General features: G+C 46.0%; 1 protein-coding gene across 6 annotated transcripts in view; it reads left to right on the forward strand.

Annotated features, from left to right (window-relative positions):
- Positions 1 to 27,881, forward strand: part of VWA5B1 (von Willebrand factor A domain containing 5B1) — a 363,216-nt gene that overhangs the window by 85,980 nt on the left and 249,355 nt on the right. For 4 of the 6 annotated variants that reach the window (XM_068241760.1, XM_068241758.1, XM_068241754.1 and 1 more), the window contains one exon: positions 8,740 to 8,862. The exons of the other annotated variants lie outside the window; for them this stretch is intronic. The gene's annotated coding sequence lies outside the window, so the exon portion shown is untranslated. The remainder of the gene's footprint in view (positions 1 to 8,739; positions 8,863 to 27,881) is intronic. 6 annotated transcript variants of the gene reach the window in all.

A 27,881-nucleotide genomic window follows, 5' to 3' on the forward strand; every position in this document is an offset into this window, starting at 1 on the left:
GCGGCAAACCTGCTGGCTGCCATCACCAGGGGACACTTGACCCACGTCCCCTGCTTGGCACACGTCCTGAACCTGGTGGTGCAGAAGTTCCTGCTCACCTACCAAGGGATGGACAATCTATTGGAAGCGGCTCAGAAAATTGTTTGCAGTTTCCACCACTCAGCCGGTGCCGCAGCAAACCTGCCATGACACCGGCTTGTCATGGATGTGCCAACTCGCTGGAATTCCACCCTGGCGATGTTGGAGCAACTGCTTGAGCAGAGAAGGGCTGTCAACCGCTACATCGTTGAGGCCACTCTCGCCAGCACCACCAAACTCCAGCTCCTCTCCAACGCACAGTGGGGGCAGATACAGCAGGTCTGCTTGGTGTTGGCTCCCTTCCTGCAAAGAATCAACCTGATGAGTGAGGAACGGACATCCCTCTGCCAGTGCCCTTTGTTTGTCTGCTGGACAGGGCACTTTGTGATCTGTGATCTGATGGAGGTGGGAGAGGAAGCCCTGATCCAGCTGGAACAGCAGCCGCCTGCACAGTCCACTTCTGCGCAGGATTTTGAGTTGTTGGAGGAGGAGTTGGAGGTCCTGAACGTTGCTGTTGAGGGGGAACAGTGGAGCGCAGCTACAGTGGTGCGAGGGTGGCGAGAGGAGGAAGATGCTCAAAGGCCAGAGGAGGAGGACATTGTTGCGGCCGCTGAACTTGATGTCTGTGCTGGAAAGTTCACCCTGTTCCCCATGGCAGTGCACATGCTGCGGTGCCTGCGCACAGACCCCAGGGTTAAGCAGATGCAAGCTAGGGAGTTGCAGAAGATCCTTGTTCGGCGATTGGAGGAAGCCTTCCCCCAGCCTTCCACCCCCTCTGTCCCTGTCCAGCCACTACAATAGCTTTCTTTTGTTGTAAAAAAAATAATAATAATAATCTGAGGTGTTTGGGTTGAAAACTGTGCGGTCCCAGTTGTGTATTGGACACAGTGTGGGCTTCACGACTGCTGTCCGAAACCTCCTGCTGTATGGTGTTTATTACAGCCGTGGTACCAATGCTAGGCGCCATGGCCTGTTACAGTGCCTGCTGCCACATGTCACTCCTCCTCCTCCTGCTGCTGCTACTGCTGCTACTTTAACCTCATGTTGTCTGTGCTCCCACCGCCAGAGTCCACAGAATTATGCGCTGCTGCCATGCCTCACTAGCTATTACGCCACAAATTTAGCTATGCTGTTGAAGAAAAAAAATTAAAACAATTCTGTAAGGGAGAAAACATTAAGTTGGGTACAAGAGGAAGAATATGAACAAAAAAAATTAAGAAGAAGATGGTGAAGGAGAAGAATAACCAGGTGTTGAAGAAGAAGAGCCAGGTGAAGAAGATGAAAAACCAGGTGAAGAAGAAGAAGAACAAGAACTTGGAAAAAAAAGAAGAAGAAGAACCAGAAGAAAAAAAAGACGAACCAGGTGAAGAATAACCAGGTGAAGAATAACCAGGTGAAGAAGAAGATGAAAAACCAAGTGAAGATGAACCAGATGAAGAACGAGAAGAACCTTGTGAAGAAGAAGAACAAGAACATTCCAAAAACATACGGATAAGTTTATTGGCTCCCCCTAAAAAAAAAATTGGCCCTAGACTACAGTACTTACACTACATAATATAGACATATGGCAATGGTAGGGATTAGATTGTGAGCTCCTTTGAGGGACAGTTAGTGACAATATATATACACTGTACAGCGCTGCTTAATATGTCGGCGCTATATAAATACTAAATAATAATAATAATAACAATGTGGTGAAGAAGAAGATGGTGAAAAAGAAAAAGAAGACGGTGAAGAAAAAGATGGAGAGAAGAAAAAAGAAGAAGGTGAAGACGGTGAAGAAGAATAAACAAACAAATACAGAAAAAAAAGTTTTCCATCAATTTTTTTTAATTACACCTCCATAATGAAATAATTGTGGTTTCCCTTAAAAAAAAAAAAAAAAAGATGCTTTAAGGCCATTCGTGATCATGACTCGAATTCGGATTTAATTCGTGATCACGCCTCGAATTCGAATCAAATTCTATGGTCGTGATCACGGCCGAATCCGGATTTGACCCGGACCCGGATTCGAATGCACTAGAATCGAATTTGGGTCCATTCGAGCAACCCTGACTGCAGCTGTCTTCTCCCCTGCTTACCCCTCTCTTACACTGCAGCTGTTCTCTCCCTTGCTTACACCTCTTTGATACTGCAGCTGTTCTTTCCCCTGCTTACACATATCTGACACTGCAGCTGTTCTCTCCCCTGCTTACACCTCTCTGACACTGCAGCTGTCTTCTCCCCTGCTTATACCTCTCTGACACTGCAGCTGTCCCCTCCTCCTGCTTACACCTCTCTGACACTGCAGCTGTTCTCTCCCCAGCTTACACCCCTCTGACACTGCAGCTGTTCTCTCCCCTGCTTCCACCTCTCAGACACTGCAGCTGCCCCCTCCCCTGATTACACCTCTCTGATACTGCAGCTGTCCCCTCCCCTGCTTAAACCTCTCAGACACTGCAGCTGTCCCCTCCCCTGCTTACACCTTTCTGATACTGCAGCTGTCCCCTCCCCTGCTTAAACCTCTCAGACACTGCAGCTGTCCCCTCCCCTGCTTACACCTTTCTGATACTGCAGCTGTCCCCTCCCCTGCTTACACCTCTCTGACACTGCAGCTGTTCTCTCCCCAGCTTACACCCCTCTGACACTGCAGTTGTTCTCTCCCCTGCTTCCACCTCTTGGACACTGCAGCTGCCCCCTCTCCTGCTTACACCTCTCTGATACTGCAGCTGTCCCCTCCCCTGCTTACACCTCTCTGACACTGCAGCTGTCCCCTCCCCTGCTTACACCTCTCTGATACTGCAGCTGTCCCCTCCCATGCTTACACCTCTCTGATACTGCAGCTGTCCCCTCCCCTGCTTACACCTCTCTGACACTGCAGCTGTCCCCTCCCCTGCTTACACCTCTCTGACACAGCAGCTGTCCCCTCCCCTGCTTACACCTCTCTGACACAGCAGCTGTCCCCTCCCCTGCTTACACCTCTCTCAAACTGTGGCTATTCCCTCCTCCAGTTTACACCCCTCTGACACTGCGGGTGTGGGAGGCGTTATTGCTGGGAATTGGTAGGGATGGATTAGTAATAGGCATGGGTAGGGGATGCTTAGTGTGATGTATAGGGCAATCTTTAATCATTATGAAGCTTTAGGCAAAATACCTGTTGTAGCCTCGCTGTGCTGCTCTGACATTGCATTTACGAGTATCCTATACAATAAAACCTAACTGACCCTGCATCATCCACTTTCCCTGTCCGTCCGTCCGTCCGAAGCTTTTTTGTACTGCGCATGTGCGCAGTACAGAAAGCCGTTGGGACGGGAGGCCGGGCTAGGGAGCAGCGCGGCCGTGTGCGTGCGGCGGGCGGGTGCGCGCGCTCGCGGCCAGCGGGTGCTCTCAGAGTGGCGGCGGTAATTTAACTACCTAGAGCCCGTTTTTAAACAGGCTTAGGTAGACTAGTATTGGAATAATCTCTTATCTGTTGTAAGGCTTTAAAGACTGTGTTTTCTGCTTTTTAGCTGTAATCCTGGAAAGGCTTTGGCAACTTCAATCTGCAAAACACACTTCGCATATCCAAGCAAACTGACACTGCATAATAAATCCTAGTAATATTAGTTACAGATCTGTACAGCTTAGTGAACAAAAAAAACATTATGAACGGTAGCAGGAAAAAGGGTGCCTGCGGCTAGTGAACGAAAAGGGCGCCGCCATAGACTCTAATGCAATTATCGTTAATACGGTAAAAAAAAGCTGAAAAAATGGTACCTGATAAATATTGTTAACAACATTAGAACATTACAGTTTTTTAAGTATGTTATAGTTTTAGAAGCTTGAAACTTTATCGTTCTTGTCATATTATTTCGTTTGTTTGTACAGATTTTTCGTTATCAAATATATTGTCATTTCTATGTGTAAAAGGGTGTTACTGCAGAGGGAGTGGTTAGGGTTAGACAGCACTAGGGGGAGTGGTTAGGGTTCGGCACCACCTAGGCGGCGATTAGTTTTAGGCACCTCCAGGGGGGGGAGGGAGCAGCTAGGGTTAGGCAACCCCCGGGGGGTGGTTAGGGTTAGGCACCACCAAGGAGGGTGGTTAGGGTTAGTCACCACCAAGGGGATTAAGGTTAGGCACCAGGGGGGGGTTAGAGTTAGGTACCACCCGGGGGGGGGGGGGGTTAGGTACCGCCGGGGGGGGGGGGGGGGGGTGAGGGTTAAGGCCCATACACACGTCGGATTTTAGCGAACGACCCGTCGTTTGAACGTTCCGTCGTTTGGACGTTTTCGCGTCAAATCCGACGTGTGTACAGACTATCGTTCGGGTGATAAGACTGGTTGCCAGCGATCCGCCCGGCGGATCGTTGGTAACCAGTCTTATCACCCGAACGATAGTCTGTACACACGTCGGATTTGACGCGAAAACGTCCAAACGACGGAACGTTCAAACGACGGGTCGTTCGCTAAAATCCGACGTGTGTATGGGCCTTTAGGCGCTACCAGGGGAGTTGTTAGTTTTAGGCACCACCAGGGGAGGGTTCTGTGTGAGAGTAGGGTTGGGATAAGCTGTATTGTTGAATTACGTAGAGATTTTTAACGTTAATATCTTTTTGTTAAATTCTCTCATCTATTTTTAAAACGATATTTTACATTAACCAAGTTCGACAACAATGTTTATCGTTATTAAGACTTTGTTATCCACCAGCGCCAATTCGTTATCCAGCCAGGTCCTTTTTTCCTGGCACACTTTTTTCATGCACGCTTTTGAACACATAAATACACACTACATCTTATATACCTCATATCATATATATTCCCCATATAAACCCCATAACCAGCAAGAGATCACCATGGCCAGTCAGAGGGGAAGCTTTGGCACGTGACCAATCAGGCAGGGGTGCTGGTTCCAGTCCAGCCAATTCCAGCAACTCACTGCTTTTTTTGCTAATTGGTGCCGATGGTCTCGTGGGCAGGACTACAGCACTGTGAATGGGTCAATCACGGCACTCAATCAGTAGCAGCGACCTATCAGATGTCACTGCTGCTAATCGAATGCAGCACTTTGCCTATTTCTGATCAGTGGCATAACTACAATTCATGGGGTCCCACAGCGAAACTTTGGGGTACCTTGCCTCCCATTGGTGCCCTTGGTGCCTTGGGGTCCATCTCACAAGGGTCATATAATAAGTGTGGGTATCCTGAATAATGTCTTACATTATACTATATGTTAACAGCAAAATATCGGTAAGATTATATTATTGATATTTTAAATATCAACATTAACTGCTAGTGTCCAAATGAGCAGCGGCATTGCAACGCTTACGCGTGACTTGGGGCTGGCTGCGAATAGCGATGCTCAGTGAAGTTTAAATAAATGTTTACGCTCAAATTTAATGCAGATTGCTACAACTTGAAATTGGACCCTGCCAGTGCATTTCCTGCTCATTTTGATTATCCCAGTTTTCGGCTACGTAAAATCTGCAATAAATTTACACGGCCACAGCATCTGATCGACCACCATAAGTTGTGAACGGTACATCGCCACCAGCGTAATTACTGACGATCACATCATGTCTTCGGGAAGCCCGAAAGCCAATAATCGTGTCCCTGTACCGCGCGGCGAGTGATATTAGCTTCACTCCGGCGCTGGGAAGGATGGCTATTAATTACTTATTCCCAGTCTATCATTTGGAGCAGAGGATGTAAATCAATAATGAGACAAGTAACTAAGAACTAGATCAGTGCCTCACATCGTTATAGCAGAATGTACCACTTTATGTACGATGGTGCTCACCCAAACCCCTCAGTTTTAGGTCACGGCAGCTCAATAACCCATCGAGACATACAATGCATACTTAAAGAGGCCCTGTAGTGACATATAGCAGAATGCAGTAAAGAGGCCCTGTAGTGACATATAGTAGAATGTAGTAAAGAGGCCCTGTAGTGACATATAGTGGAATGCAGTAAAGAGGCTCTGCAGTGACTTATAGTGGAATGCAGTAAAGAGGCCCTGTAGTGACATATAGTGGAATGCAGTAAAGAGGCACTGTAGTGACATATAGTAGAATGCAGTAAAGGGGCCCTGTAGTGACATATAGTAGAATGCAGTAAAGAGGCCCTGTAGTGACATATAGTGGAATGCAGTAAAGAGGCCCTGTAGTGACATATAGCAGAATGCACTAAAGAGGCCCTGTAGTGACATATAGTAGAATGCAGCAAAGAGGCCCTGTAGTGACATATAGTAGAATGCAGTAAAGAGGCCCTGTAGTGACATATAGTATAATGCAGTAAAGAGGCCCTGTACTGAGCGTAGGGTGGAGCCAAAGGACGTGCAGGAAGTGTGCACTACTACGGAAGCGAGCGGCAATAGACGGGCAAGAGAAACGCGGCTACCGACGAGCCTATCCGGAGAGGCACGGGGGGGGGGGGGGGGGGGGGAGAGCCCGTGAAACTCTGAGCGCTGTTACCCTGCACCAACTTGTAAGTGCAATTTTAAAATAAAGGTTATTTTATCATACGGAATTACGCTATGTGAGGTTCTGCTCCTCTTCTATGAGCCAACTGCATATAGGAGCAGCGGCATCTGGGCAGGCATCCGAGCCAACTGTATTTAGGACTGGCGGCGTCTGGGCAAGTACAGGAGGAACAACTTCGGGATAACTGCCACCCTGCAGGAGGGAATTGGACATCAATCAACGATCTTTGACCAATCTCGCAGTGGTCAAACAGGCGGGGTGAGTGCAACTCCTATGGGAATGAATTGTTACAATCTATCAGTGGAGCGCTGTCTGTTTACAATTCAAGCTTAAAGGGGACTTACCAAAGTCCATATAGAGCGCAGACAACATTTCAGACTCTATTTTGATCAAACATGTTCTTTGAATGAACTGGAGGACATTGATTATTAATATACAACATTAGGATCTTTTGTTACAGGGACTCACTGATACAGTGTATACATCCTAGCGCTGGTCTTTATAATTTTATCATTCCTTTTGTTCCTTTTGTGAAATTTCAAGTAATTTTGTGCTATATTTAGTGGTTAATAGCTAAGCCCCTGTACATGCTATTATCACCAAAATTGCTATGATTTTGAAACTCAGAAAAATTACAATTTAAAAACCAGTTTTCCTTTGCATTTTTAAAATTGATTTTCTCAAAAACTTCCTTGTTCCCACTATTCCCCATAAAGAGAAACTCCAACCTAGAATTGAACTTTATCCCAATCAGTAGCTGATACCCCTTTTACATGAGAAATATAATGCTTTTCACAATCAGACCATCAGGGGGCGCTGTATGACTGATATTGTGGTGAAACCCCTCCCACAAGAAGCTCTGAGTACCGCGGTACTCTGGGCAAACTGCCACAATGTAACAATGTTCACAGACAGGAAATGGCTGTTTACAGCTGTCTCTAACAGCCAAAACAGCTAGGAGCAGCTACATAACCTGCCCACAGTAACAATGTCACCATGTAATAAATTGTCAGAATGTAAATCGAGGAGAGGAAAGATTTTACAATAGGCAAACACTGACTAAATAATTTATACATAATTATGGTTAAAAAATGAAGCACTTTTTTTAATACATTAATTTCACTGGAGTTCCTCTTTAAAGAGACTCTGAAGCGAGAATAAATCTCGCTTCAGAGCTCATAAATAGCAGGGGCACGTGTGCCCCTGCTAAAACGCCGCTATAGCGCGGCTTAACGGGGGTCCCTTCACCCCCAACCCACCCCCCCGCAAAAAGTGTGTCGTAGAAAGGTTTCAGAATTTCCTTCCTGGAGGCAGGGCTAACGGCTGCAGCCCTGCCTCCAGTCGCGTCTGTCAGCGGCGCATCGCCGCCTCTCCCCCGCCCCTCTCAGTGAAGGAAGACTGAGAGGGGGCGGGGGAGAGGCGGAGATACGCGCTGACAGACGCGCGTGGGGCAGGGCTGCAGCGGTTAGCCCCTGCCCCAACCAGGAAGCGCTCCCCGGGTGTATCGGAGGGGGATTTGGGGGGTGAAGGGACCCCCGTTAAGCCGCGCTATAGCGGCGTTTTAGCAGGGGCACACGTGCCCCTGCTATTTATGAGGTCTGAAGCGAGATTTATTCTCGCTTCAGACTCTCTTTAACACACGTAGTAATTTTGGTGATAATAGCATGTATGGAGACTTTGCTATTAACCACTAAAGTCGGCAAAAGAATTACACAAAAACTACGCAAAATTACGGTTCTTGATTACCTTTGCAAACAAAATTGAAATACGATCTATCCTGAAATTTCGCATTACAATTTTACATTATAATTGCGGATAACAATGCGAATTTACGATTATGCGAAAGTCATGCTCCTTTATACGTCACAAATTTAGACACAGGTGAGGTGGTTCTGGCGCTATACATCTGTATTACGTTAATTCATCTATCGTAAACCTTCACACCTCTTGTAACACGCCTGAAGGCACACAGATGTTTTTTAGCACTTCTCAATTTCTTTCCCATACTTTCATTTTTCTGTTCCAGAAATCACATAAAACATTTATTAATTAATACAGTATTCTATTTACAGCAAATGTATTCAGGACTCCGTCGTGTAAGCTGCTCAATGACTCTTTTACACGCGCCTACGCAGTTCCTTCCCCTTTCTATTTCTCCAGACTCCGTATGGAATCAGTCACAAACTGTAATTGTTACTAATCTTCCTCTCTACTCTTTCAACAGGCGCCTTACCTGCCTGGGATGGCTGCTTGTCCTGTTGGCTGATACTGTTGTCTCACCAGGTTTTGGCTCAACTGAAAGGACCCCACAGAGGCTGTCTATGTCCTGCCTGACTCTGCAGCTCTGGTAAAAGTGGTTATATAGCACTGTGAATTGTTTTCTTTCAGGCTAAGTTCACAATGGGACGTTAAAGTCACGCGTTAAAACAGCCTTTAACGCAGAATAACTCACTGCAATGAAAAATCAATGCCCTGTTCACAGTGCACACGTTGCGTTGGTGTCTAACGCTGCACGTTAAGTAAAAGTACTGCATGCAGTGCGTTATACACGTTATTAGCTGCGTTGGACTGTTTGCACATGCTCAGTAAGACTTGGAAGCATACTTTTCATTGCCTGTATTTTTTACTGTATCTGCTGTATGTGACGGTAACGCTGCATTGTCACTTTTTGGGCGCGTTGCGTTGTAAGCTTGCGGTGCGACTTTAACGTCGCATCATAATGCAACGTCCCACTGTGAATCTAGCCTCAAGCTTAAAGGACAACTGAAATGAGAGTGATATGGAGGCTGCCATATTTATTTCCTTTTAAGCAACACCAGTTGCCTTGCTGTCCTGCTGATCCTCTGCCTCTAAGACTTTTAGCCATAGCCCCTGAACAAGCAGGCAGCAGATCACGTTATTGTCAGATCTGACAAAATTAGCTGCATGCTTGTTTCTGGTGTTATTCAGACACTACTGCAGCCAAATAGATCAGCAGAGCTGCCAGGCAACTGGTATTGTTTTAGAAGGAAATAAATATGGCAGCCTCTATACACCTCTGGCTTCAGTCATCCTTTAAAGTGGAACTGTACAGTGGAGTAGTGGGCAGCACGGTAGCCTGGTGATTAGCGCTCTCAGCTTGCAGCGCTGGGTCACCGGTTCAAATCCCAGCCAGGTCAACATCTGCAAGGAGTTGTTCTCCCCGTGTCTACGTGGGTTTCCTCCGGGCACTCAGGTTTCCGCCCACATCCCAAAAATATACAGATACGTTAATTGGCTTCCCCTTAAAATTGGCCCTAGACTAAAACATACATGCACTACACAATAGACATATGACTATGGTAGGGACTAGATTGTGAGCTCCTTTGAGGTACAGTTAGTGACAAGACTATATATACTCTGTACAGCGCTGCGGAAGATGTCGGCGCTATATAAATACTAAATAATAATAATAATGTAATGAATAACATTTTCTTTACCAAATTAATTTATAGATTTAGTTAGTTTTTGCCTATTGTAAAATCTTTCCTCTCCCTGATTTACATTCTGAAATTTATCATAGGTGGTGACATCTTTAGTCCTGTCAGGTGCAGCTCTATGAAATGTTTTTGAGAAATCCAAAGCCAGTAAAGAAAATATTGCCTGGTTTCCCAGAATCCTCTTGGAGGAGAATTCCGCATTGCTGAAAAGCCTAGCCTAAACATCACTGGGAGGGCGTGGCTACGTACCAATATATGGCAATATACAGATATAGGAATTGTTTCTGATGCTCAAACCAAGAACATTTCCATAAAAGTGGGTATCCTGAATAATTTACTGAATTCTACTATCTGTCACTACAGTGCCTAATTAATAGTGCTTTAGGCAGGGGACTGCTAACACAAGTCAGGTTGGCTCCATGGAGTCATGATGCTGTCATCAAATTCTGACCTCATCACCCGTGGCCACAGCAGAAATCCAGAGTCATCAGACCAGGCTACGTATTCAGCACATCTCCCAATCGTCCCGATTTGACCGGGCCTGTCCCTGGTTGGGGGTCGATTCGAATTTTTTCCTTGCACATATTTAATAATTAAAGGGTTAAGTTTACCTGGACACATCAACTATGATCAACTATGTGGGGGACAGGGGAGGCGGGAGACTTCCATCTTGTCAAAGTCAGTTTATCATTATCTGCAAACTGTAGACAATATCTGAGTATTTTAGTTAGGTAGAAAGACTAGGATTGTTTTGGTCCATATTAAGGCATCGTTCTCATTATAAATCGCCAGCGCAATCGCAAGTACTGAGCGCTTTTGTAAGCACTTTTCCCTTTGCTTTCAGAGCGGTTTGCTCTTTTCTAAGCGCTTTTGTTTGGCGATTTTTTCTTTACTTCCTGCCGACAATCGGGTAGTGAACTCTTTGACCTGGAACAGAATAATTACAATGTAATTTTTTTAAAGCACTCACCAAATCGCTTTTCAAAACACTTTTTCAAGCGCTTTGCAATTTCCCTATACATTGCATTGTAGCGCAATCGCTCAGGAAATGGCGCAGGAGCTGCGTTTGCGCTCGGAAAGAAAGCTCATCGCTCATGTGAGAACACTCACATAGAGCAATTGTTCAAGCGCTTTAAAGCGATTTAAAAAATTGCCAGCGCTTTAAAAAAAATAATGAAACCGCTTATAGTGTGAATAAAGCCCTAATACCTTTTTTTTGAAATTTGTTTTTAGATAAGGTGAATTTGGGTTCTACATTTGGTTTAACAAAGGACTATGTTCTTGGAAAAGGTTGATAAGCACTACTAAGAGGGATGATTTGACTTGTCCAAGGTGCTGAAATCCATCTGGCACCACATAGAGTCCACCGAGTCCTCTGCTGCTTGGTAGACCTGGTTGGACTTGTAGTTCCTCTGCAGGCTTCATAGAGTCATGGTGCTGTCACCAGATTCCAACCTCATCATCCATGGCCGCAGCAGAAATCTAAAGTCATCAGACCAGGCTACATATTCAGCATACCTTCCAATCGTCCTGATTTGACCGGAACTGTCCCGTGTCGGGGGTGGGGGCATTTTTAGAAAATTGCAGTGATATGCAGGCATACAGGTGCGTATAGGTAATAGTTTGTTAGCCATTGATGGCACTAGTGGGTGATATATTTTATTGGTTAATTACGGATATTTAGAAAAAAGATTTCAAGAATTCTTAGTTCTCTTCCTCAGGCATGATGCGGTACGAAAGTCTGAATCTACGAGACAGGCTCAATTCCTGTAGGATGTATAATATCACAGGCATGAATTACATTCCTGGCATTGTCTGTGACTGCACAGAGACACACACCGCCACCCACTACGCGCTGCATACAAGCACAGCCGAGCCAGGCGCTTGACATCTCTCCGATAGGTTTAGTTAATCTCATTCCTGCGTTCTCCTGTGTCGCTGCGCAAAGCCTGTCGTGTGTAACTTAATTATTTGTTATGACTTCCTACTGACTGTCAGATGTCACAGTATGTCTAATTGCTTTTTTTAAATGCAGTTCTGCTGAAGAAAAGGTGGGGGGGGGGGGGTAGCATGGGAGGAGGAGGGGGGCTTCCTGAGAGGAGCAGTCTGTGTACTAGGAGTTTCTATGGTTACCTATCTGACTAAAGTGTCTGTGTGTATGATGATGGTCACCCAGTTTGCTATGGCAGAATACAGTGGGCTTCTTGCAGGAGAGCAGCCCACCCTAGTGACAGAGGCGAGCCCCTCTCCCTGCCTCCTCCAGCCCCTTCCTCCTCTGTTGCACACACATGTTGCTGATGCGTCTCCAGCACCACCAAGACTTTGAGAATTGAGAAGCTCAGGGCTTCTCTGCTGAAATCTGAGGGGGGAACCCTTCCATGAGTGAACCAAGGTTTGGGTGCCGTTGCTAGAGCTGGGATACCTGATTTCAGGACTCAGATCTGCCTTTTTTTTCCCATCATCTCTCTGTCAAAGAGAAAAGACTAAAAATAAACCTGGTAGAATCTAATCAGAGGCATCCCTGCACTCTTTCTCCATACGGTGGTCCACCGGAGGTTCTGGGAGGTGTGTTTGTGGGGGCCACTTGTTGCAGATGTCCTCTCGCATTACAAGGTCCACCTTCTTTCTCCACAAGAAAACAAACAAGACGCTGTCTTCTCCTTCTTGATTCCTCAGGATCTCAGCAAGTCAGAGTGCCGTGCCGTTTAGGGGACCCTCAGTAGCCCACCGGAGTGACGACATTGGGGTGAGTGTTCTTGGCCGCTGGAGGCAGATTTTACTTTGAGGGGAGGGGGTATTGGTAAGAAAAAAACTAAACGTGATTACTAACAACTCAGTCTGTGCCTCTCTACGAAACCATAGTTTCCTTGCACATCTTTAATAATTAAAGGGTTAAGTTTATCTGGGCACATCAACTATGAACATCTAAGGCGCTGGTCTTCACCCTTTGGGTACTGGAGGTGGGGGGCAGGGGAGGGGTGAGACTTTCATCTTGTCTAAGTCAGTTTATCATTGTCTGTAAACTGTAGATGATATCTTAGTGAGTATTTTGGTTAAGTAAAAAGAGCAGGATTGTTTTGGACTATATTAATACCTGTTTTTTTTTAGATCAGTTAACAGTTGTCCGTTTTCTGGGGTCTACATTGGGTTTAACGAAGGACTGTCTTCTTGGAATAGGTTTAGAAACACTACAGAGGGGCATGATTTGAGTTGTCCAAGGTGCTGAAATCCATCTGGGACCTCATAGAGTCCACTTAGTCTTCTGCTGCCTTATAGCCTTGGTTGGACTTGTAGTTCCTCTGCAGTTGAAGGCCCTCCGGTTGGCCAATCCTTAATTAAGAGACTCGGCATTGACTTGCAGACTCCGTCTTGAATTATGGACTCTCTGCAATTAATAGCCACCCTTTGCTGTAATGAAGAGCTGATAATATGGTTTGAGAAGGATCTCACGGACAGAGTTATTGGCTATGTAGTTTCCTGGAGGTTTTATGAGATCATCAGTAATTGCACTTGATGTGTACAAGTGGTTCTCCAGTCTCGGAGGATGTGTCGCAGGGTTAAACGAGGGATGTCAATTCATTCCTTTTGTTGCAGATGGTGCTCATACCACCTGTGGATGGAGGGCGGGGATGGGAAGCTGCCGGGCGACTCTTTCACCAGTATGGTTTGCTATGTGCAGTTTAGAAGGGTTTTTGCTTTAGCTAAATCCTGGTACACACTTTCAATTATGATTGGCCAATCACTGACCAATTTGACCACCTCCATGTAGTGTGAGGATTTACTTACACAATCAGCTCAAAATATTAAATATCTGTTGACTCTCATACTACATGGCGGTGGTAAAATTGATCAGTGATTGGCCAATCATAATTGAAAGTGTGTACCAGGCTTTAGAGTTACATAAAGAGACTTTTCTAAGTGTGTTCCTTGACATAATTTCACAAGGGTGTTGTTTAATAAGACCGCAAGATATCGCCCCTAGCAACCCATCCACGGTTTCGCCCATCTTGCCTGTCTAGACGGGGGGGGAAGGTGCAATGTGATTGGTTGCCATGAGCGACAGCACCGCACGTCAGCACTGCTCTGTCCAGTCCAGCTGAGGTTGTCCAATGTACGTAGATCTGTTGTAATGAAGACCAAAGAGCAGTCCTTATCCTATGTCTTAGATTGTGTTTCCACACTGGCTTATCTGTCAGTATATCAGCCTGTTTACATTTGTCATCTGCTAGAAGATAATAGATCTCCGAGATGCTCTGGGTTCGGTCTCTGGGGACTCCGCTTGTGCTGCATAGTAGTGACAACCGCAGCTGTGTGATCCCCAGCCTTCTCATCCTGCGGTGACTCTCTCTGGATAGGTCTCTGAGAGTATCTCTCTCTCGCACTCTCTCTGTCTCTCTCTCTCTCTCTCTCTCCCTCTGTCTCTCCCTCTGTCTCTCTCTCTCTCTCTCTCTCCCTCCCTCTCCGTCTGTCTGTCTTTCTCTCTCTGTCTCTCTCTTTCTCTGTCTCTCTCTCCCTCTTTCTCTGTCTCTCTCTCTTTCTCACTCTCTCACTTTCTCTCACCCTCTCTCTCTCTTCCTCTCTCTCTCTCTATCCTCCACTCCTTTTGCCTCTTCTCTCCATTCAACAGTATGTCTCTCTGTCAGTCTCCCAACAACCCCACCACTTGTTCACACTTCTCAGTGTCTCTCCCTTCCTCCTCTCTATCGCTAGACTCTCTTTTTTTTCTGCCCCCCCTCCCCACCTATTCACAAACACACACACACACACACACACACACACACACACACACACACAGACACACACACACACACACACACACACAGTCACAGACACACACATACACACACACACACTCACACACACTCACACACACACAGTCACATACACACACACACACACATACATACACACACAGTCACATACACACACACACACACATACATACACACACAGTCACAGACACACACATACACACACACACACTCACACACACTCACACACACACAGTCACAGACACACACACACACACACTCACACACACACAGTCACATACACACACACACACACACAGACACACACACACACACACACACACACAGTCACAGACACACACATACACACACACACACTCACACACACACAGTCACATACACACACACACACACATACATACACACACACACACACACACACAGTCACAGACACACACACACACACTCACACACACACAGTCACATACACACACACACACACATACATACACACACACACACACACAGTCACAGACACACATACATACACACATACACACACACATACACACACATACACACATACATACACACACACACACACACACACACACACACACACACACACACATACATACATACACACATACATACACACACACACACACACACACACTCACACACTCACACACACACACACACATACACACAAACACACACACACACACACCTATCCTCTCTTGAACTTGCTGTCTGTCTCTGTTCCCCTCTCTCTCTCTCTCTCTCTCTCTCTCTCTTGGTCTCTTGCTCTGTCTCTCACCTCCCACTCCCTTTGTCTCTACTCCCCCTCCACCTGTATGTTTCTCTATAAGACCTTCTCTCCCTCTCGCAATGGCATAGCAATAGGGGATGCAGAGATTGTGACTGCACTGGGGCCCCTGGACCTGAGGGGCCCACTAGAGGCCTTTCTTCATCCATCTTATTAGCTTTTCATTGGTGCTGTGGTAGTAGTGAACCTGAACTCTTGCAAAGGAGAGAAGGAAAATATAGAGAAATGCACCCTGTATGTATTTAGATAGTTTAGCCTTCCTAATTCCCCCTCATCTCTGACTAATCACAAGTTGTAATTTCATCTCTCAGCTGTGTCAGCTCAGGAATCTCATCTGCCTTGGCAGAGCTGCTAATTTGTAAACACAGAATGTTAACCCTATGTCTGTTTCCATTAAGGGAGGAAGTAGACACACTGCATATTAATTGCAGGATTTATATCAGCTGTAACAAGGAAATGTTTTTCTGTAAAGGTTATTATGCTGTTGCTTATCTTTTAGAGCAGAGAGGAAGTTCTGAGTCCAGGTCCACTTTAATAAACTGTTTCCTTATACTAAATACAATAATACATCTCTATGACACTGCAACTGTCTTTTGTATGTTTAAAGAGGAACTCCAGTGAAAATAATGTAATAAAACATAATAATTATGTATAAACTAGGCCTAATGCCTGTTTAAAAATGGGCGCTAGGCTGTGGACCCGACCACCGCACTGCCCTCTCTCTCTCTCCTTCATCAGCCGCCCATGCGCATGTGCATGCTGCGCGCACGCCCTCTCACACGCCACGCGCGCACGCCCTCTCGCACGCCACGCGCGCACGCCCTCTCACACGCCACGCGCGCGCACGCCCTCTCTCTCTCTCCTTCATCAGCCACCCATGCGCACGTGCATGCTGCGCGCACGCCCTCTCACATGCCAGGCGCGCACGCCCTCTCACAATCCACGCGCACGCAGTCCCTCTCACACGCCACGCGCGCAGTCCCTCTCACACGCGGCGCGCGCAGTCCCTCTCACACGCCACGCGCGCACGCCCTCTCACACGCCACACGCGCACGGACGCCCTCTCACACGCCGCGCATGCACACCCTCTCACACACCACGCGCACGCACGCCCTCTCACACGCCACGCGCGCACGCCCTCTCACACGCCACGCGCGCACGCCCTCTCACACGACGCGCGTGCACGCCCTCTCACACGCCACGAGCACACACGCCCTCTCACACGCCACGAGCACACACGCCCTCTCACACGCCACGCGCGCACGCCCTCTCACACGCCACGCGCGCACGCCCTCTCACACGCCACGCGCGCACGCCCTCTCACATGCCACGCGCTCACGCACGCCCTCTCACACGCCGCACGCCCTCTCTCTCCTTCATCAGCCACCCATGCGCACGCCCTCTCACACGCCAGGCGCGCACGCCCTCTCACACGCCAGGCGCGCACGCCCTCTCACACGCCGCGCACGCACGCCCTCTCACACGCCACGCACGCACGCCCTCTCACAATCCACGCGCACGCAGTCCCTCTCACACGCCGCGTGCGCAGTCCCTCTCACACGCCACGCGCCCTCTCACAAGCCACGCGCGCACGGACGCCCTCTCACGCCGCGCACGCACGCCCTCTCACACGCCACGCGCACGCAAACCCTCTCACACGCCACGCGCGCACGCCCTCTCACACGCCGCGCGCACGCACGCACGCCCTCTCTCTCTCTCCTTCATCAGCCACCCATGCGCACGTGCATGCTGCGCGCACGCCCTCTCACACGCCAGGCGCGCACGCCCTCTCACACGCCGCGCGCGCACGCCCTCTCACACGCTGCGCACGCACGCCCTCTCACAATCCACGCGCACGCAGTCCCTCTCACACGCCACGCGCGCACGCCCTCTCACACGCCATGCGCGCACACACGCCTCCCCTGCTTCGTGTCATTCCCCTAGCCGCGCAGATTCCCCCAGCTCTCGGCAGTGTCTCTGCATCCCTGCATGGACACCGGGACAGGGGACGCAGAGACACTTGCCTATTATTATTTAGGAGGTTTTAGTTAATGTTTGCCCATTGCAAAATCTTTCTTCTCCTTGATTTACATTCTGACATTTATCACATGGTGTCAGTTTTACTGCTGGCAGGTGATGTCAGTGGAAGGAGATGCTGCTTGCTTCTTTTTTGGTAATTGGAAACAGCTGTAAACAGCTGTTATTTCCCACAATGCAACAAGGCTCCCACAGTGTGATGTCAGAGCCATGGTTCTGACATCACACTGTAGGAGAGGTTTTACCACAAAATTAGCCCTATAGAACCTGCGGATGATCCATTTGTAAAAAGGAATAGCTTTCTTGTGAGAAAGGGGGTATCAGCTACTGATTGGGATGAAGTTCAAACCTGGGTTACCGTTTCTCTTTAAGGACTCCACATCAATAGAGTGCTTGGGGCCCCATGTAAAAACTTGCACCAGGGCCCCAAGCTCCTTAGTTACTCCAGTGCCCTCTCCCACACTTCTCAGTCTCTTTACCTTGCTGTCTGTCTCTTCTTCTCTCTTTCTCCTCCCTCTTTAGCTTTTCATAAAAGTATTGATTCTTTTCCATATGACTTCATTGCGTTGATCGAATGTGGTTGACAGATTTATTGCCCCCCCTCCCCCGACACATCTGACTGATCATCTCTCAGTGGGCAGTTTATCAGGGATCGGGTGGTCAGGCTTGGTGGCTAGCCTCTGCAGGTGTGGGGTGAGGCTAGCGGACGTCGTTCTGCATGGAGCGGCACAAAGCTAGCACTTCGTTCAATTCTGTTTGACACGTGCCTGTTTTAAGCTGCTCGAAACTGAGTGAATAAAGTGGTAGAACTGATCACTACTATCTGATGGGGTCATCACTCACTTACTGATTCTCAATTCAGCTCATCCCCCCCCCCCTTGCGCACACATCGCTTTTCACTATTAAAAATTCCATAAAAGTAGGTGTCCTGAATAATGTACTGCATTCTACTATATGTCACTACAGGGCCTCTTTACTGCATTCCAATATATGTCACTACAGGGCCTCTTTACTGCATTCCACTATATGTCACTACAGGACCTCTTTACTGCATCCTACTATATGTCACTACAGGGCCTCTTTACTGCATCCTACTATATGTCACTACAGGGCCTCTTTACTGCATTCTACTATATGTCACTACAGGACCTCTTTATTGTATTCTACTATATGTCACTACAGGGCCTCTTTACTGCATTCCACTATATGTCACTACAGGACCTCTTTACTGCATCCTACTATATGTCACTACAGGGCCTCTTTACTGCATCCTACTATATGTCACTACAGGGCCTCTTTACTGCATTCTACGATATGTCACTACAGTGCCTCTTTACTGCATTCTGCTATATGTCACTACAGGGCCTCTTTACTGCATTCCACTATATGTCACCACAGAGCCTCTTTACTGCATTCCACTATATGTCACTACAGGGCCTCTTTACTGCATTCTACTATATGTCACTACAGGGCCTCTTTACTGCATTCTGCTATATGTCACTACAGGGCCTCTTTACTGCATTCCACTATATGTCACTACAGGGCCTCTTTACTGCATTCCACTATATGTCACTACAGGGCCTCTTTACTGCATTCCACTATATGCCACTACAGGACCTCTTTACTGCATCCTACTATATGTCACTACAGGGCCTCTTTACTGCATCCTACTATATGTCACTACAGGGCCTCTTTACTGCATTCTACGATATGTCACTACAGTGCCTCTTTACTGCATTCTGCTATATGTCACTACAGGGCCTCTTTACTGCTTTTTACTATATGTCACTACAAGGCCTTTTTACTGCATTCTACTATATGCCACTACAGGGTCTCTTTACTGCATGCTACTTTATGTCACTACAGGGCCTCTTTACTGCATTCTACTATATGTCACTACAGTGCCTCTTTACTGCATTCTGCTATATGTCACTACATGGTCTCTTTTCTGCTTTTTACTATATGTCACTACAAGGCCTTTTTACTACATTCTACTATATGTCACTACAGGGCCTCTTTACTGCATGCTACTTTATGTCACTACAGGGCCTCTTTACTGCATTCTGCTATATGTCACTACAGGGCCTCTTTACTGCATTCCACTATATGTCACTACAGGGCCTCTTTACTGCATTCCACTATATGTCACTACAGGGCCTCTTTACTGCATTCCACTATATGTCACTACAGGGCCTCTTTACTGCATTCCACTATATGTCACTACAGGGCCTCTTTACTGCATTCTACTATATGTCACTACAGGGCCTCTTTACTGCATTCCACTATATGTCACTACAGCACCTCTTTACTGCATTCTACTATATGTCACTACAGTGCCTCTTTACTGCATTCCACTATAAGTCACTACATGGCTTCTTTACTGCATACTACTATATGTCACTACAGGGCCTCTTTACTGCATTCTACTATATGTCACTACAGGGCCTCTTTACTGCATACTGCTATATGTCACTACAGGGCCACTTTACTGCATTCCACTATATGTCACTACAGGGCCTCTTTGCTGCATAGTGCTATATGTCACTACAGGGCCTCTTTACTGCATTCCACTATATGTCACTACAGTGCCTCTTTACTGCAATATATGTCACTACAGGGCCTCTTTACTGCATTCTACTATATGTCACTACAGGGCCTCTTTACTGCATTCCACTATAAGTCACTACATGGCTTCTTTACTGCATACTACTATATGTAACTACAGGGCCTCTTTACTGCATTCTACTATATGTAACTACAGGGCCTCTTTACTGCATTCTACTATATGTCACTACAGGGCCTCTTTACTGCATTCCACTATATGTCACTACAGGGCCTCTTTACTGCATAGTGCTATATGTCACTACAGGGCGTCTTTACTGCATTCCACTATATGTCACTACAGTGCCTCTTTACTGCACTATATGTCACTACAGGGCCTCTTTACTGCATTCTACTATATGTCACTACAGTGCCTCTTTACTGCATTCTACTATATTTCACTACAGGGCCTCTTTACTGCATTCTACTATATGTCACTACAGGGCCTCTTTACTGCATCCTACTATATGCCACTACAGGGCCTCTTTACTGCATTCTACTATTTGTCACTACAGGGCCTCTTTACTGCATTCTACTATATGTCACTACAGGACCTCTTTACTGCATTCTACTATATGTCACTACAAGGCCTCTTTACTGCATTCTACTATATGTCACTACAGGGCCTCTTTACTGCATCCTACTATATGCCACTACAGGGCCTCTTTACTGCATTCTACTATTTGTCACTACAGGGCCTCTTTACTGCATTCTACTATATGTCACTACAGGACCTCTTTACTGCATTCTACTATATGTCACTACAAGGCCTCTTTACTGCATTCTACTATATGTCACTACAGGACCTCTTTACTGCATTCTACTATATGTCACTACAGGGCCTCTTTACTGCATTCTACTATATGTCACTACAGGGCCTCTTTACTGCATTCTACTATATGTCACTACAGGGCCTCTTTATTGCATTCTACTATTTGTCACTACAGGGCCTCTTTACTGCATTCTACTATATGTCACTACAGGACCTCTTTACTGCATTCCACTATATGTCACTACAAGGCCTCTTTACTGCATTCTACTATATGTCACTACAGGACCTCTTTACTGCATTCTAATATATGTCACTACAAGGCCTCTTTACTGCATTCCACTATATGTCACTACAGTGCCTCTTTACTGCACTATATGTCACTACAGGGCCTCTTTACTGCATTCTACTATATGTCACTACAGTGCCTCTTTACTGCATTCTACTATATGTCACTACAGGGCCTCTTTACTGCATTCTACTATATGTCACTACAGGGCCTCTTTACTGCATCCTACTATATGCCACTACAGGACCTCTTTACTGCATTCCACTATATGTCACTGCAGGGCCTCTTTACTGCATCCTACTATATGTCACTACAGGACCTCTTTACTGCATTCTACTATATGTCACTACAAGGCCTCTTTACTGCATTCTACTACATGTCACTACAGGGCCTCTTTACTGCATTCTACTATATGTCACTACAGGACCTCTTTACTGCATTCTACTATATGTCACTACAGGGCCTCTTTACTGCATTCTACTATATGTCACTACAGGGCCTCTTTACTGCATTCTACTATATGTCACTACAGGGCCTCTTTACTGCATTCTACTATTTGTCACTACAGGGCCTCTTTACTGCATTCTACTATATGTCACTACAGGGCCTCTTTACTGCATTCTACTATATGTCACTACAGGGCCTCTTTACTGCATTCCACTATATGTCACTACAAGGCCTCTTTACTGCATTCTACTATATGTCACTACAGGACCTCTTTACTGCATTCTAATATATGTCACTACAAGGCCTCTTTACTGCATTCTACTATATGTCACTACAGGACCTCTTTACTGCATTCTACTATATGCCACTACAAGGCCTCTTTTAATTTTTAGGGACATATGATGAATATAGAATGGACTGTGTCTATGTAGATGGCATGCAGAGTATCTGGATATAGTATTAGTCTGCAGCGGGTGAATGATTGGTGCTGTCTGGAGTTTGGCTATACCCCTTTAGCACCACGGTTGGATCTTGATGTACTTGATGCCTATGTGAGGGGGATAAGCCTGGATCTCTGTGTTTTGGTTCAGACTGAGAAGAAAATCTCCGGAGTCTCTGTGGCAATTTTATCAAAATCCAGCACAATGGAGAATTGGAGCAGCATTGGCGCAAAAGGGGAACAGCTGTTCAGAGCAGCCAATCAGAATCCTTGATCTGGGCATGTGATCTGCACTTGTGGATCGAAGATGAAGACGGCAGTATACAGTGTACTGATAAAGATGGAACTGTAGGGAAAATAACGTAATGTGTTTTTAAAACTGAAAACGGATTGAAAAGCACTCTGCAGTGTGTCTCTGCCCTTACTGAGCATTCCAAAGCATGTGAAAACAATCTTTCCTCTCCCAGATTTACCTTTTGAAATGTATCACATGCAGCGACATCTTTGGTCCTGTCAGGTCCAGCTGTGCGGAATGTTTGTTTCTGAGCATTCCAAAGCCAGTGAAAATAATGCCTGGTTTCCCAGAATGCTTAGGGAAGAGAATTCGGCATAGATAAACAGCCTAGGCTGTGAGGTGGGTGGGATCAGGCGATCTCCTCCCTCCTGACTCTTTCCTAACTACCTTATATATGTCATGACGACATAGAGGGAGGAGTTTGGACAGCTGTCTGGTTAATATAATTGCAGTAGCAGTAGGGTATTGTACTGTGTTAGCCATCAGTTAAGGCATCTAAATGACATGTATGTATGCTTGAAAATCTATGTTTTCCCTTTTGATGTTGCATGTATAAAGCTGTCTGTACCATCAGCCTGCAAGCAAATAGGATTTAAGCCTGAGGAAGGCTGCAAAGCCGAAAGCTCGCTTAAGCTGGCCAATAACGGTCCAATTTCTAGCGAAAAATCGTTCGAGCGATTAGAAATTCTGATCGGAAGTGAAATATTGTAATACATCGTTCACTACACCATCAACGAACCAATCTTTGCTTCCTATCTATCACAACCAACAAGAAAATCCAAATTTTGATTCAACGAAAATTCATTCGGACGACATTTTTTTTCACTCCTTCATAATCGATTGTGTCCACCAATGAAGATTGTTTACAACCAATCCGATCAGAATTTCTGATCGCTCAAACGATTTTTCGCTAGAAATTGGACAGTTAGTGGCCACCTTTATTCTTATTCTTTTTAGTTAGCCAATAAATGGTATCATCCTGATTTAAAACTTTGTGCTAATATAATTGCAGTGTCCTGTCCTCTCAGTAAGTAATGGAGCTAGAGAAACTAGCCAGCTAGATATCTAAAGGCAGCCATACACTGGTCGATTGCCACCAGATCGACCAAAAGATAGATCCCTCTCTGATCGAATCTGATCACAGAGGGATCTAATGGCTGCCCATACACTGCACACAGATTTTGAAAATCGATTCACAACCTGTGGAGCTGCAGCTGCCTCACTGCCCCTGTTCCCCCGGCCTGCAGCAATGATATTACCCGTCACCCTGTGGCAGTCCCCAGGTCCGTGCTGTCCCTTCTTCCAGCGTCCTCTCTGTCTTCACTTCCTGTCCCATCCTGTGACAAGCGGAAGTTCAAACAGTAGAGCGCCCACTGCTGTTTGAACTCCGCCTTCTCACAGGGCGGGACAGGAAGTGAAGACAGAGAGGACGCCGTGGGAGACTGCAGGGACCCGGGGACTTTCACCAGCAGACAGGTGATGTATTGCTGCGTCGGTCGTCGCCAAATCGAACGCTAACGCCGCGCTCCCAACCTGCCGGCGATCAAGCTAAATTTTCCACCTGGACAGATCGACTGAATCGATCGATTTTGGGTGGAAATCGGTCAGCGTTTGCGCAATGATTTCACAGCAGATTCGATCACAGTGATCAAATGTGCTGTCTTTCGATGGGAAATCGTGGTAGTGTATGGGTAGCTGTAGGCCCGGTTCCGAAAAACGACTGCCGGGGTCCACTGCATCACGTATTTAGATGAATAAGAGCGTTTATCTCACATTGATTGCTATTGTTTGTTCAAATTTGTCCAGTTTCTGGAGTGGGTGGCGTTCATGGCTACGGTATCCCCCCGGGGTCTAAAATGCTACGACAAATCGATGACAATGCCAAACGCTTTTCTGCCCGGTAGCAGAAAAGCATTTGACCGCGGCGAAACAAGCCGCCAGCGATGTGAACCAGCGATTTAATATATGTGTAAATTATACAGATACACAATGCACAAAATGTTGTGCCTTGCTTATAGCGATGGTGATGTCAAGGAGAATACATGGAGAAGCATGTGATTAGTTTGATCAGCTGATAGATTTGCAAAGCTCTGATTTGCTCTGATTACATCCGGCTTTAGCATCATGACTAGCAAATCAGAGACTTGCATAGCTATCACCTGACCAAACTGATCACATGCTTCTCTATGAGGCCTGCAAAGTCCCATGTGTCATGTGTCAAGCATGCATCCCAACATTAAAGGACCACTGTAGTGAACAGTATATGGAGGCTGCCGTATTTATTTGCTTTTAAACAATACCAGTTGCCTGGCAGACCTGCTGATCTGTTTGCCTGCAGTGGGGTCTGAATCATACCAGAAACAAGCATTCAGCTAATGTTGTCAGATCTGACAATAATGTCAGATACACCTGATTTGCAGCATGCTTGTTTAGGGGCTATGGCTAAGGCCCCATTCACACTTGCGTTTTGGCATGCAAACGGATCGGATCAGGACCGGGTCCGTTTGCATCAGGAATGTATCAGGCTGCCATCTGGATCCGTGTGGTAAAAACAGCGAAATCATTAATAAAATTGTTGGGGTCAGCAGAAGGTGCACCTGTAGAATCAGGTCCTCCGCTGTTTAGGCCTCACCTCCACCTCCGACATACTGCCAAACAGCTCCAGCACGTTAGTCACTGCTGCTCCACTACTGCCCGTGTGTCCCCATCCGAAATGGCCGCTAGAATACGCATAGGAAGTGGGGTAGAACGTCAGGTGTTTGTATCCTGTGTGTTCTGTGCTTTCCGTTCCCCATTGGTTTCTATTTCCGGATGGTGCAGTCAGGCTCCGGTCCGGGTGCGTGGGCCGGATGATCCGGACCCAAAAAATAGCGCATGTTGGAAAAGTGTCCGGAGTCCGGATCCGGTCTGGCTCCGTACTGTACGGAACGTACGCATATGAACGTCCGCATAGACTTTGCATTGCTATGCGGAACGTACGTTTCGTTTGTACAGTATACGGTCCGGATCCGATCAGGCGGATCCGGACAGGGAACACTAATGTGAACCAGGCCTAAAAGTATTAGAGGCAGCGGATCGGCAGGACAGCCAGGCAACTGGTATTGCTTAAAAAGAAATAAATATGGCATCCTCCATTATCACTCTAGGGTTCACTTTAAGCTAACACAAGGAGTGAAAATAGTGCATGTTAACCAAGCAAACGTTCACACCATTTATACAATAAATAACGCTACAATCATCATAAATCTGTATTACTGTCAACCATAGAATCGTTTCATGTCGATTTTCTCCACATGCTGTGCGGTTTTCTTGTTCAATTTGATTGTAAAAATCTGATCGAATGATCACATCTGAGGAAAATATTGTACAGTTAATGAGGATCTTTTCCGTATTCCGTTGTAGGTTAATACACCTTTACACCGTGGGTATTTTTCACCTTATGCATCAGAGCAATTTTCACCTCCCATTCATTCGCCAATAACTTTATCACTAATGATCACAATGAATTGATCTACTGTATATCTTGTTGTTTCCGCCACCAATTAGGCTTTCTTGGGGTGGTACATTTTGCTACGAATTATTTTTTTCTAAATGCATTTTAACAGGAATATTAAGAAAAAAAATGCATTATTTTTCAGTTTTTGGCCATTATAGCTTTAAAATAACACATGCCTCCATAATTAAAACCTATGTATTTTATTTGCCCATTTGTCCCGGTTATTACACCATTTAAATTATGTCCCTATCACAAAGTATGGCGCCAATATTTTATTTGGAAATAAAGGTGCATTTTTTCAGTTTGGGTCCATCACTATTTACAAGCTTATAATTTTAAAAAATGTTCATAATATACCCTCTTCACATGCATATTAAAAAAAGTTCAGACCCGTAGGTAACTATTTATGTTTGTTTTGTTTTGTTTTTTAATTGTAATTTTGTTTCCATATTTGGGTAATTTTTAGTGTGGGAGGTAAACAGTTAATTTTAAATGTAATAATGAGTGTTTATTCCATAAAAAAATGTATGTAGATGTAGTTTTTCTATTTGGCCACAAGATGGCCACAGTCGAAATGTTTTTGTTTAGCCCTGGAAGTGAACACTCTCGCTTCCAGGAACCATAAGGAGGCCGGGAAACTTTTTTTTTTTATCAGAAAGACGGCGGCTTTTTCTTCTTTCTACCGAGGACTTAGATCAATGAATGGGGTGAATGTTCCCATTCATTGATCTCCGGCCTAACGGGGGGCAACACGGGAGCATGCAGCAGCGCAACAGCAGCCGCCTGGACGTGACAATCACGTCCAGGCGGCTTAAATGGTTAAAGGACAACTGTATTAAGAGGGATATGGAGGCTGCCATATTTATTTCCTTTTAAACAATACCAGTTGCCCGTAGCCCTGCTGATCATCTGCCTGTGATAACTTTAGCCCTAGACCCTGAACAAGCATGCAGCAGATCAGGTGTTTCTGACAATATTGTCACATCTGACAAGATTAGCTGCATGCTTGTTTCTGGTGTGATTCAGACACTACTGCAGCCAAACAGACCAGTAGGACTGCCAGGCAACTGGTATTGTGTAACAGGAAATAAATATGGCAGCTTCCATAGTCTTTATAAATATTAATATGACAGCGCTCCTCTTCTATTGCTTTACACCTGCAGAATCAGAAAACCTAAACATAGTCCATTACTGTCGGATATTTATGCCACCATAAACACTCCCAGTGCCATAAAGTGCGTTTACTCGTGCTCCACTCCAAGTGCAAAAGTTATACATAACTCCCCTATAGAGTGCAGGCTCACTGGATATATGCCACCCTGATTGACAGGTGGATCTCAAACAAAAGCCATCAGCGATGCGATTTTTTCAACTTCAATAGATTTTAATCCACTCCTCATAAAGATATATGAGAACAAACAAAGCATAAAACCTTTTTAAAACATTAAAACCCTGCGCTGAATGCGCACTCACGTAATCCAATGTGATGTCAAGCGTATGAGTCCGCACGGACGAAACGCGTAAGGCGGAGCCAGGAGCGTCTGACGTCACTAGGAGCAGGCAACTGTATCGCCGGGAAATTCAATCACCAAGAGAGACGCGGAAGCGCTACAGCGGGGACGGGACGCCGCGACCGCAGAGAGGGCAATACCGCTGGGCTAGCAAAGCCTGATACGCTTGACATCACATTGGATTACGTGAGTGCGCATTCAGCGCAGGGTTTTAATGTTTTAAAAAGGTTTTATGCTATGTTTGTTCTCTTATATCTTTATGAGGAGTGGATTAAAATCTATTGATGTTGGAAAGATCGCATCGCTGACTGGCTGGCTTTTGTTTGAGATCCACCTGTCAATCAGGGTGGTATATATCCAGTGAGCCTGCACTCTATAGGGGAGCTGTGTACAATTTTGCACTTGGAGTGGAGCACGAGTAAACGCACTTTATGGCACTGGGAG

This window comes from Hyperolius riggenbachi, chromosome 6 (genome assembly GCF_040937935.1).
Source record: "Hyperolius riggenbachi isolate aHypRig1 chromosome 6, aHypRig1.pri, whole genome shotgun sequence".
NCBI lineage: Eukaryota > Metazoa > Chordata > Amphibia > Anura > Hyperoliidae > Hyperolius > Hyperolius riggenbachi.